Raw genomic sequence first — 11,585 nt, 5'->3', positions numbered from 1 at the left:
TCAAACATATGCTCAGTGTTTTGTCTTTTCCAGTCAGATAACAAAGATTCCCTCATTTTTGTGATCATTGAGAGATCAGTTCATATCCAGGAACATTTTTCTTTTTAAACTTGCGTGTTCTCTCAAATAGAAATAGACAGGACAAAAAGACAAGCTTTCTCATGTGGGAACGGAGACTGGGAGAGCTACACAGGCTCCTCTGTCCCCTCCTGTTCTCAGACATGAGTCAGGCTGAGAGAGGGTTGTCTCATAGTAACAGGCCTCCCTGCACTTAGCTTTGACTCCACAACAGCAACAACAAGCGGATAAATATGAGTCTTTATTTTACTCATACATGTTTAAAGACCAGAAACGTCTTTTCTGGGTTAATCTGTGGTTAACAATCAATTTCTTTCAAGTGTATGCTCTCCTCTTAGTCATCTTAGCTGAAGAAAGGTGATCAAAACAAACTGATAACAGATGTTTGAACTGGGCCCGCTTGATTCACCAACTCAGTTTCTAAGAATGACTTGAAAAGCAACATATATCATGGTGTTATCTCTCTGTTATAGAGGCAGTGCTCAACAGTGCCACTGATATTTATCCATTGACTGTTTTTACATTTAATTCTCAAAGTACATGGTGAAAAATGTCACTTATGCTTTACAGATTGCACAGGTGTTTAACCCAAACACGTGCAGAGGGGTGATAGCTCGCTCACTGTGAAATATTTTCTTTTTCCTTTTTTTGTTTGGAGAAGTCATGAGAATGTTTGGACTGACATTCACGAGTCTGTTTATAGGTCATTTCCTTTCAGAGAACCAGGTCCTCTTCATCTTAAGGCACCGGTCTTCAAAAGTCCGGCTGTATACCCTGCCAACCTTTTTTCACAGTGTTACCTCACTTTATCAGACTCAACTCATCATTCTCAGCCACTTAGGACCACTGCTAGTACAATTATTATGTATTAAGAATGATACACATGGCTCTTTATCATCAAGTACAGCAGCTGTGGTCAAACTAAGGATTTGGCAACACTGATGAGTACCTAAAGATATGACTTGAGGGAAGACGTTGTGGTTGTACAGCAGGATTACAGACTTTTGTAGACTTTGGAGTGTCCTTTTCTTGCACACTCATCGCCCCATGCGGCCCCTTGTTTTGTGACCCGAAGTCTTCATCAAGGGCTGGTAACAAGGTCCATATGTGGTCACTTCCTCCCTCTGCTCCCCAAATGTGAGAAGTCTGTATTAATGAGGGACCAGGCTCCATTGAGTAACTCCTAAAAGGAAGAAGAAAAGCACAAGCAGAGAAGTTAAGGTGTCCAATAACTTTCTCTGACGCTGAGATGCACACCAAGCAGCTGATCTGGAACTTTTTTGCTCCCCGTCAGAGACTGTGCAAGCAATCACTGGCGTCTGTTGAGGCTGAACACAACCAGGGATGTAAAGCTGAAAGAAACAAGTTATCCACATCTCTGTAACAATTGAAATTTTAATGGCTTTTAAAAGCGATAACAGTTTGAGACTGCACCTACACCAAGTGAAGTCTTGAACCTCTTTAGTTTCTGTGAAATATTAGTGTCTCAAATGACAGATCTCAACCTGAAATCATAGGACTTTGCATAACTGTAGATCAATATACTCATGGCAGTTGTTAACCTTGCCGGCTTTCAAAATCATATAGGGCTGCACTCAAGCTTCTAGTGAAGTCTTTTTTTTTTTTTTGCTATGCAGAAATGCTCTTTGCAAAAGATGTGACACAAAGGCCCCCGATGCACATTGATTGTGTCATGTGGATCCAGCGGTGAGAAATGAATTTGTCATAGGGATGAATGTGCTGCTACTAAATTAAAGGTGAACACTTTCCTTCGAAAGCATTCGCCAGATTTTAACAGCTTTTTTGAATTGCTCGCCATCTGTTTATTACTTACTGCATGAGACCTCATATGATTTTGCAATACAGGCCAGACGGGAGAGATATGTGAAAAATATGGAAAAGGAGGCAAGAAAAAAACAGCCAGTTGAGACCAACTTATCCAAGAGCCTTGACTTTGTGTTGCTTTGCATTGTGAATGATGTGAGCAGCAATCTGACAGTGATATCAATCCATTATTTGTTACTTACAGGACTGAAAAATAATGGTGTACAACACACATCATGCATTTGTTTGTATTTTTTCCCATCGAGACCATTTGGATCTAATTAAAAACAACATGAAAACAGTTCTTTTCATCTGGGAGACTTGGATGCAAGAGAATGATTTACTGCTAATAATAAAATCAGAGGAGAGTATCCCACTGAAAGGGATAAGCCAATGATCATTCATACAGAACATTAATTACAAATCAGATCAATAGTGATGTTCACTTTCCCATGAATGCAGACAAAGGACGCTGTGAGTTATTGACATATGTTAGAGGATTAACAACACATTCTTCAAAAGCATTGTTTGTTTATTACAGTGTGAAACGTTTTCCGGTCATTCTCTGCATGTAGCAGACAAAACACTTCCACAATCCCCAAATGTGCCATATTTTGTGGTCTCTGGTGCGTCACTGTGGCAATCTGTCCCCACGTGTTTTGTCACATGACAGTAACACAACGACACCCATATGCAAGGCCAATGGTGGACGGCAAAGGGGATTCCCTTAATACTAGACCATGCTTTGAAACTTTGAAACACTTAAAAAGGATACAATTATTCTACACAGTTCGGTAATTACCAAAAGAGGACAACTGATGGCTATTAAAGTAATAATCATGAGAATAAAAGTTAAAATTCAAGTTTTCCTCACTAGACATCACATATTCTGCAGTCTGTTGAAGAAATTATTAGGAATTCCTTATTTTGCTAAAGTGCAGTGCATATGACATCTGTTGACAACGCTCATTTGTCCCATAGGCAGTATAAAAGATGGGCGTAGCCTCTGTGATTTCACCCACTGGTTAACAAAGCTCCGTTATGAAGCCTTGAGTTGAGTTTTTGCCATAGCCATCTTGGTGTTTTGAAACTGGTGAGGGGTGGATCTGACTGAGAAAACAAGGACACCACATACTCACATTGCCTATTGACTTGTGATTGACAAATTGTTAGACAATGAGCATATTCTGGATAAACTCTTAGAATGATCATCCATCTGTCCATTTATTCAATTCAATTCAATTCAACTCAGTTTTATTTATATAGCGCCAAATCACAACAACTGTCAACTGTGATTTATCAGTCCAGGCTGGGTCACTGGGGCAGCAGTATAAGCAGAGAGGCCCTGTCTCTTTCTACCAACTCATCTGGGGGAATACTGAGGCATAATCTCTCCAGCATGTCCTCTAAGTGGGCGTTCCCAGAACACCTCACCCAGGAGGCATCCTAATCAAATGTCAGATGAGCAATGTCACTCCACCCTTTTCCTGCTGAGAACACTAGCTTTGGACAAACCCTGGTGCTCATTTTCGCTGCAGACTGCTCAGGTGCAAGCTGGAGTTCACTAACTGATGAAGCCAAGAAAACTACGTCATCCACAAAAAGCAAAGACAAGATCCTGAGTCCATCAAGGTGGAAGCCTTCCACCACTTGTCTCCACCTTGAAATCAGTGACAAACCTGTGGCAGCTAAATACCTCATAAACACAGGTCAGACACCCCATACTCCCAAAGCACCTCAAACAGGATCCCCTAAAGAACACAGTCAAATACCTTCTTCAAGTCCATAAAGCACATGTAGACTGGTAGATAAATGGCAAATGAACTGGTTTTTATGTAGTGCTTTTCTACTTTTCTTGAGCATTCAAAGCGATTTATACAACACGCCTCATTAACCCATTTGTACACATTCATGCATTCTTGAGTTTAAACATTGAAAACAGTGCTTGTATGAATGTGTGTGATAATGAGAGTTAGTACCTTCAAACTCTGCTTTCTATCTAACATTCACACATATTTACACTCTGATGGACGCATCAGAGAGCAACTTGGGGTTTGGTATCTTGCTTAAGGATACACTGGCATGCAAAGTGGAGCAGTCAGAGATCGAACCACCAGCCTACTGATTAGTAAATGACCTGATCTACTTCCTGAACTAGAGTCACCCCAAACTCTCACACTTTGGGCAAACATCCATACACACGAACAAGATAAAGAGCTGGTCCAGTGTTCCATGACCAGGATGAAAACCTCACACCTCATTATTCCTCCTGAATATTAGGTACAAATAATAGATTTGTGAAAGATCAAAACTTATTAAAAGAACTTCAAGTACTCAATATGACAGTTATGACCTGAAACTAGTGTCTAAACTGATTAAGTCATCAGGGGAGACATTTAATGAGGTCACAGAGCAAGAAAATCAAGAACCAGATTACTATACAACTGGAAGTCTTTGTGCAGCCAGAGTAGTAGCCCACTGCTGGCCATAAAAAAGAATGCAGGTTCATGGCACTTTCATTTGTGAAACATGAAAGCTGGAAGTCTATCCTTTATACCAGGTATGGGCAATTAATTTTTCCAAAGGCCTAAATGAGAACCTGAGGCTGCTGTCGAGGTTCTGCACTAATAAGCTGAACTCAGTTCTGCTCAATATTCTTTTAATTTCTTCAAAAGCTAGTTAGTATGGACATCCACAACAGTCCCAGTTTCTTGTGTGGCCCCTTGGGAACATTAATTGCCCACGTCTGTTTTATCCTGCCTGTTCTTTCTTCTGACCAGCTGTGTGCAGCCCTGATTTTTGTGGGTTGGCCTATACTTATGAGCAGCTGCCTAAACTAAAAGGTTGGTATAAACCCAATAAAGATGTGCTTAACAGTGGTGTCTGATATTTAACTGTGCGTCCATCCATGATACAGAGAAGATTGACTCATAGAAGTAGGGTCTGGTATTTAAAACATTTTACATTTGCAGTCATCAGGAAATTAAGCTTAGCTAAATTGCCTCAGCTTCCTACAGAACACACTGTGGTTCCCCTTTTAAAATGAAGGTCAGTAAAATGGTGACCATAACACACAAAGAATGAATTATGGGAGTAAATGAATGAATTTAAGGAATAAGTAAGACACAGATTTTTTTTTTTCCTAAGACCTGAACTTGCAGAAGCGCTAACTGTACAAAAGGCAGAGCCAAGGCCTCAACGATGAGGTCTGTGAGTCCTACTCGAGTACAAAAGGCATAATGAGGAACACATGGTGTATGCACTAAGAGCCAAGTGAGAACTTAGGTGAGTAATACACAGAGACTTCTTATTCCACTGGTCTGTTAAGAGAGCTTTGCACACAAAGAGCATAAAACATGATGCTGAGTATAATTACGTTTGTTTCATTTCCCTCAGTATTCTGTCTGTTTCCTCCATCTAGTGGCCAAAGCATATAAAGTTCTCCAGTAGCTTTAACTACTTTGTAAAATAACCTGTTGCCCAACTTGGAGATTTTTTCATCTGTTTTGAAGAGCAAGATAACATGTTATTGTTTTTTTTGTTTTTTTGCATTGATATTTTTGTATATGCACAAAAACTTATCTGTAATAAAGCAGTGTGCCAGTTTTTTCACTGTCATAATTTAATTACTCCTCATTATAATTGCTATATTCATTCTGAGATCCAGTATCAATGCAAGTATATCTAAGAGGAAAGTCACGTGAAGACTGTTGGGCTCAAAGCACACTGGATTTTTCACATTACTGCACTCTGACTAGACCAAAATAAAGCCTCTGTGTGCTTCACCGCAAAGATTTGCTCGGCCATAATAAGATAAATATAATAAAATTAACATTTGATCGTGAAATTATTATTATTATTATTTTAAAGACTTTAACTTTGTCAGACTGCTCATGTGATCACTGCTCTCTATCCAACACAAGAGGGCAGTGTTTTCCCTTTGCCTAAAGGGAGGGGACAATCAGGTGAATATTTCTCAAGGTCAAAATTACACATCATGGAGCCTTTGGGCAGGTAACTGGGTCATCTAAAGGTTCAGCAAAACGCTAAAAACCATTTCATTATGTAGCAACACTTTAGTAAAGAGTCCATAATATAGCAAAGCTGTCCTAAAAAGACAGCTTAGCTTACATTAATAGCACTACAGCTCATCAGTTTCCCCAGTTATGTCAAACATCAGCTCATCAAATCATCTGATAGTCTGCTTACTAAAAAATCCACTGTTTATGATTTGCTTTCGTAATTCTAATCACATCAGCTGAGACTGAGGGTGCTTCTGGCAGTGCAAGGAGATGTGTGATTAACAAGCCCCTCAGTGACAAGCATTACATACACATAAGCAAAGCAGACACTATACCAAAATGACAGAGAAAAAAGGCCGCCTGTCTAAAGCGGGAGCTGCAGTGGTTGCACCATTTGCTCACATGCAACCAGATGCATGCACACACACAGACACACACACTCAAAAACCATCTCTGAACTCATCCACAGGAAATGGATCTGAGCAGTGGAGGAGCTGAGTTTGCCGCACAGGCACACACACGCATACACACACACACAGAACGCCTGCACCCCCATTGGTTGACGTCTCTCCACCCCACCGCAGGAGTCTCTGAGGGGTCTGCTGCAGTACTCTGCTCCAGGGGCCTGGAAACGCTGGAGTGAGCCATTTTTTCCCCCTCTCTACTTCTATTTTTGGGCTGGATATCGAAGGTCCACAGCCTCCCTCATTTTCCACTGTTTTCCAGAATACTGGTTCCCAGTGTGCACTGTTCGTATGGCATTCAGTTCCTTCTCTGCAGATAAAAACAGCAGGCCTCTAGCTCAGAGAGGCAATATGATATCACTGAGACAACAAGAATCTGTGCAATAAGCTAGTGAGGAAGGACGCATAAATCGTGCCTCTGCTGCAGGGCCCAGGGGCAGCAACCCAGTGCTCAGCCAGCCATGTAGACTCAGGCCACAGCTAAAAGAATTTGGGAAGGACCCTTCCTGCAGCCCACACCCTCCCCCACCCTAACAAAAAGAAAGGATTTAACCAGTCCTCAGTCAAACGAAAAAGAAACAAGTTTTATTATTTCAAGTCAAAGCCAAATGTCTTATTTTACATTTTCTGCTGTCTGTTGTGGGAAAGTGACCCTCAGTAATATGCTGTTTATGTGTAATTAATATAACTATATAACTAGTACAATGTAGCGAATACTTTATTTAATGCAGAGTAGCATACAGAAATGTCAAAAGCATCCTTGTTTAACCCTAGATCACATATTACAATGGCCATTTTGAGCTTCCAAGTGTTACACCGATGAAGGAAAACCCCATAAAACATAAACAACAACAGTAATCATAAAAGGGTTGTTTATTCTGATAATAATAACTGCAAGTATAGCTGCAGTTCACGACTAGAGCTCAGCTGTTGCACTGATCTGTTCATAATGGGACTGAAGAGTTAACTTATACTGGCAAATGTCACAGGCTCTTAGAAAGTGCTTGGCAGAGTCATGAGTGTAGTGTGTAAACACGGGAAATCCTAATTGAAATGGCACAGTTAAAGGAAAATAAAAGGGCCAGCATCTCACGGGTTTGCAGCCACTACCTGCAGGGGGAATCAATCTCATCAAGCAAAGATCTCCAACCTCAGTCTGAGAGTAAAACACAAGAGTATCTGCCCACATTCATAAAATAGAGGGAGGTCCCTAATTCCACAATAGCCTATAGGGCTTCAGATTCATGTAAGAACCTGTCAGAGGGAAGAAGCATGTTTATGAATGAACAAACTGCTTCTCTGCCCGAGTTCATTGTGGTGTCTGTTTGGCATGGGGATGGATAAGAAGTCCTGCACTTTAAAACTGCTGTGTGTGGTTTTTTTTATGCATTTAGTTGTCACAGTTGCAAACATTAGGGAAAAAAACTAAACTTAATAAACTTGTGAAAAAACAAAGGTAGAAATGTTTGGGGGGAAATTCAGAGTTTGTAATCTGTTTGCAGGATCCACAATGTTTTACAGCTGTTTGGTGTGACAGCTGATTGACAGCGTGTGATTTTGATGTTGTTGTTGTTTTTTGTTTTTTAAAGCAGTGGTTTCTGTTATCTCCGCGGCCTCAGAAATGGGTATCCGGCTTATTGATGGTGGGGAATGCCAGCGGGCATTAGAACAGCAAGCGGCCATCTGCCAGCCTAGCGAACTAGCAACCCCACCAGCTGCAGTCGCAAAACGCCCTACAAAGCAGGACATGCATGCAGCTTCTGACGTCTGCGGCCACACTGCGCTACAAAGCCCAGAAAAACCAGGAGCGGAAACAATGAGAATCAAGCTTATAGACGCCGCATAGGTCCACCGCTGGCAAGTTTTTTTTGAGGGAAGAGGCTGCTGTTAAGTGCACATCAGTTCATTTCGGATGGCCGGTTTGCGCGAATATTTTTCCACAGTGAAAAAATCTACATAAAAAGACTCATGCAGGGGCACTTTAATACCCCGACATGGCGACGGCAAGAAAAGGGAGAGAGCTTTTTACTATTTTGGAAACTAGCGCGGACACAGAAAGTACAGCGGCGTGCGACAGCCAAGACTCTCCGCTTAACCTTTCGGCCGATGTGAAGTGGTTTGAGATTCCGTACAGAAAGCCAGACTCGGACGAGGAAGACGAACTGCGGGAGGAAGAGGAAGAGGAGGACGGCGGCGGCGAGGGGGAGAATGGATTCACGAGCACAGCAGCAGCCGCGGCGGCGGAGACTGCAGACGCGGCCAGCTTCATCGCAGGAGGAGGCTGCAACATAATTTTAGTCACAGGCAGCAATGGGCTCAAGCACGACGAGGAGGAGTATGCAGAGGACTGCTATTATTCTACCTCCACTAACTGCTCTGACACCACCTCGAACGATTCGGATATTGATTTCTCCGATTTGGAGGAGGAGGAGGAGCGCAGGAGTTTTTTCAGCTTTGAAGATGATTTGGATGAAGACTGCACTTCTCCCGACTTCTGGGGCGAGCCTGACCAGGTAATTTCAATCGAGCCCTTCTCCGCTGTCAGTGGCCCTCAGCACTCGCTGGGGGACGATGCTGACACCCGTGACTATTTCCGGATACTCTTCCCAGATTCTCTTTTTGAACACATGGTAGAACAAACAAACAATTACGCCCTCTATCGGCAAAGGAGGAGCGGAAAATCAGACCCCCACTGGCACCCAACTGATGTTAGGGAGATGAAAGCTTATGTGGGGCTGAATATTCTTATGGGCATCAATCAGCTTCCAGACACCGGCATGTACTGGGCCAGTGATATTTTCATCGGCAATGCGGGCTTTAAAAAGACAATGACGGCGAGGCGCTTTGAGAAACTCACCCAGTATCTCCAGCTGTGCGACCGTGAGTCAGAGCCCGTGCGTGGGGAGCGTGGATATGATGGCCTCTTCAAAATCAGGCCTCTCCTTGATGTGGTGGAAAACACCATGTGGGACGCGTACGTGCCCAATCGTTGTTTGACCATAGACAAGTGTGCCATTGTCACCAAGGGACGTTTCTCCCCCACCCAGTACATGTCCTCCAAGCCCCTCAGGAAGGGGCTGACAGTGTGGATGCTGTGTGACTCTCGCTCAGGCTACTGTCATCGAGCCAAGATCTACGTAGGCCGGCCCAGTGAAGACGAGGCAGCAGCCTGCCTCGGTTACAGAGTGGTAACCTCTTTAGTGCGCGGCCTGGAGGGTCAGTACCACCATCTCTTCATGGACAGCTTCTTCACCTCTGTGCCCCTCCTCCAGAGGCTGCTGAGAGACGGACAGTATGCCTGTGGGCCCACTCAGCCCGGGCGCAAAGGTTACCCAGAGGTCCTCCGCCCACGAAACGTCGGAAAGCTGTCCCAGGGCGAGTTCTACCAATGCCAGCGTGGCAACCTGGTTGCTACTGTGACAAGGGACGCCAAGGTGGTCAGCTGCCTGTCCACCAACTCCGCTCCAGGAATTGTGGGCATCAGTCCAGGCCGGCAGCAGCACGAGGCAGACAGAGATGGTGAGAATGACAGCATAGACAGCTCAGGTTTGTCTTTTGGCGTGCCCCGACCTCTGCCCTTGCTCTTGTACCAGGAGAACATGAGGGGCGTGGACCTGTGTGACCAGCTGAGGGAGTGCTACCAGGTTGGCAGGCCGTGCAAGAAGTGGTGGCGCTACTTCCTGTGGTTCTATGTCAACCTGTGCATCGTCAATGCATACATCATCCTGAGGGAGAGCCGGGGGGGCGCGCCACCAGCGGGCTTCAACGGCAAGCAGTTCACCCAACGTCACTTCCGTGTTCGCCTGGCACAGCAGCTGATTGGAGACTACCAAGGGGCGAGGGGCATGGAGCGGGCAGCACGCAAGAGACACGCAGATTCACCCATAGAGTATGGACATCGCCTAGAGCGCATGTCGGAGCGCTCGCGCCGCTGCAGGAACTGCACCAACAAGGGACTGCGACATGAAAGCGTGTTCGGCTGCAAGATATGCAATGTCCACCTATGCAGGGGAGGGTGCTTCTCTGAGTTTCATAAATAGAAATGAACTGTTTTTGTTTTGTTTTTATATCCTTTGTGTAATCAAACAACTTGTGTCAAGGGATTTTTTTAGAACAGTAAAAACTATTTGTAATTCCAAAGGTTACCACTACAAGTGCACAATATAGTCACACTTTATGTAGAGCTAGTTTTAGTTTTAGGAGTATTATTGCACGTATAATAGAGAAAAATAATAAGAGAAACTGTAGATTATTTGAATTAGTATAGAATGTTTTGGCAACTTGCCTTCTGTAACACTGACAGAATTGCCTTGTGTCACTTTTTTATACATTTAAAATATGTTAAGGATTTTATATTAAAAAAAAAAGAAGAAGAAGAAGAAATCAAACTTTTCTGCACTTACAGAAAGAAAGATCAGAAAATGTTTACAGTGGGAAGTTTATCTTTCTCCTTTTCCAAAATAAAAACTTCATTTTAATGCACTTAACAAACGCAGTTCTTTGTTCCCGTGGCCCTGAAAGCATTATTCATATTCTAAGGAGAAACAATGAAATGTGAGCTTTAATGAACATGCGCTCCTTTAAAAACAGGTTCAGCTTTGGTTGCCCCCTCTTCCTTCACTCATGAAAATCTGTGTGTGTCTCTGGCCGTTCAAGGGGACGCAGCTTGGAGCAATTAGAGAGTAGAAAAAGCCCCTCAGTAGTCTCCAGCCAATGGACCCAGTGATGCCATTTCTTTCTCCAACCACAGTAGAGACACAGAGCCATCTGTGGCCCTATTACACTCAGTCCAAACCCAAAGAGTGGTACTTGTCACTGACACGAATGGAAAATGGAAGAAAGGCAGCAGAGACGCACATTTCTACAGAAGCTTTGCTGATGGATCGATTAGAGTTTGAATCGTGTAAAGCAGCTTGTGCACAATTAGTGAAATGAGTGTGCGCAGAATCAAATCTGCTCCCGAAGAAGCGGGACCGGTTAGATTGAGAAATATTCAGATTTAATATGTATTTACGTAAGATTTTCTGCACACTTTGCTGTCTGCTGGCAAGCTAAAAGCCTGTACGTAGGCAGAAATAGGCCGCTTGAGCAGGTCAGACTCCCCGTCTCCCGTGTCTCTCCTTCTGAAGTCTCTCTCCTTCCTTTCTCTCTCTCTCTCTCTCCCTCTCCCTCTCCCCAGGCGCTGCTGTGCCATCCT

The sequence above is a fragment of the Aulonocara stuartgranti genome (genome assembly GCF_965226115.1).
Source record: "Aulonocara stuartgranti genome assembly, chromosome: 12".
Lineage (NCBI taxonomy): Eukaryota > Metazoa > Chordata > Actinopteri > Cichliformes > Cichlidae > Aulonocara > Aulonocara stuartgranti.
The sequence above is the reverse complement of the archived record's forward strand: the minus strand, read 5'-3'. Positions refer to the sequence as shown.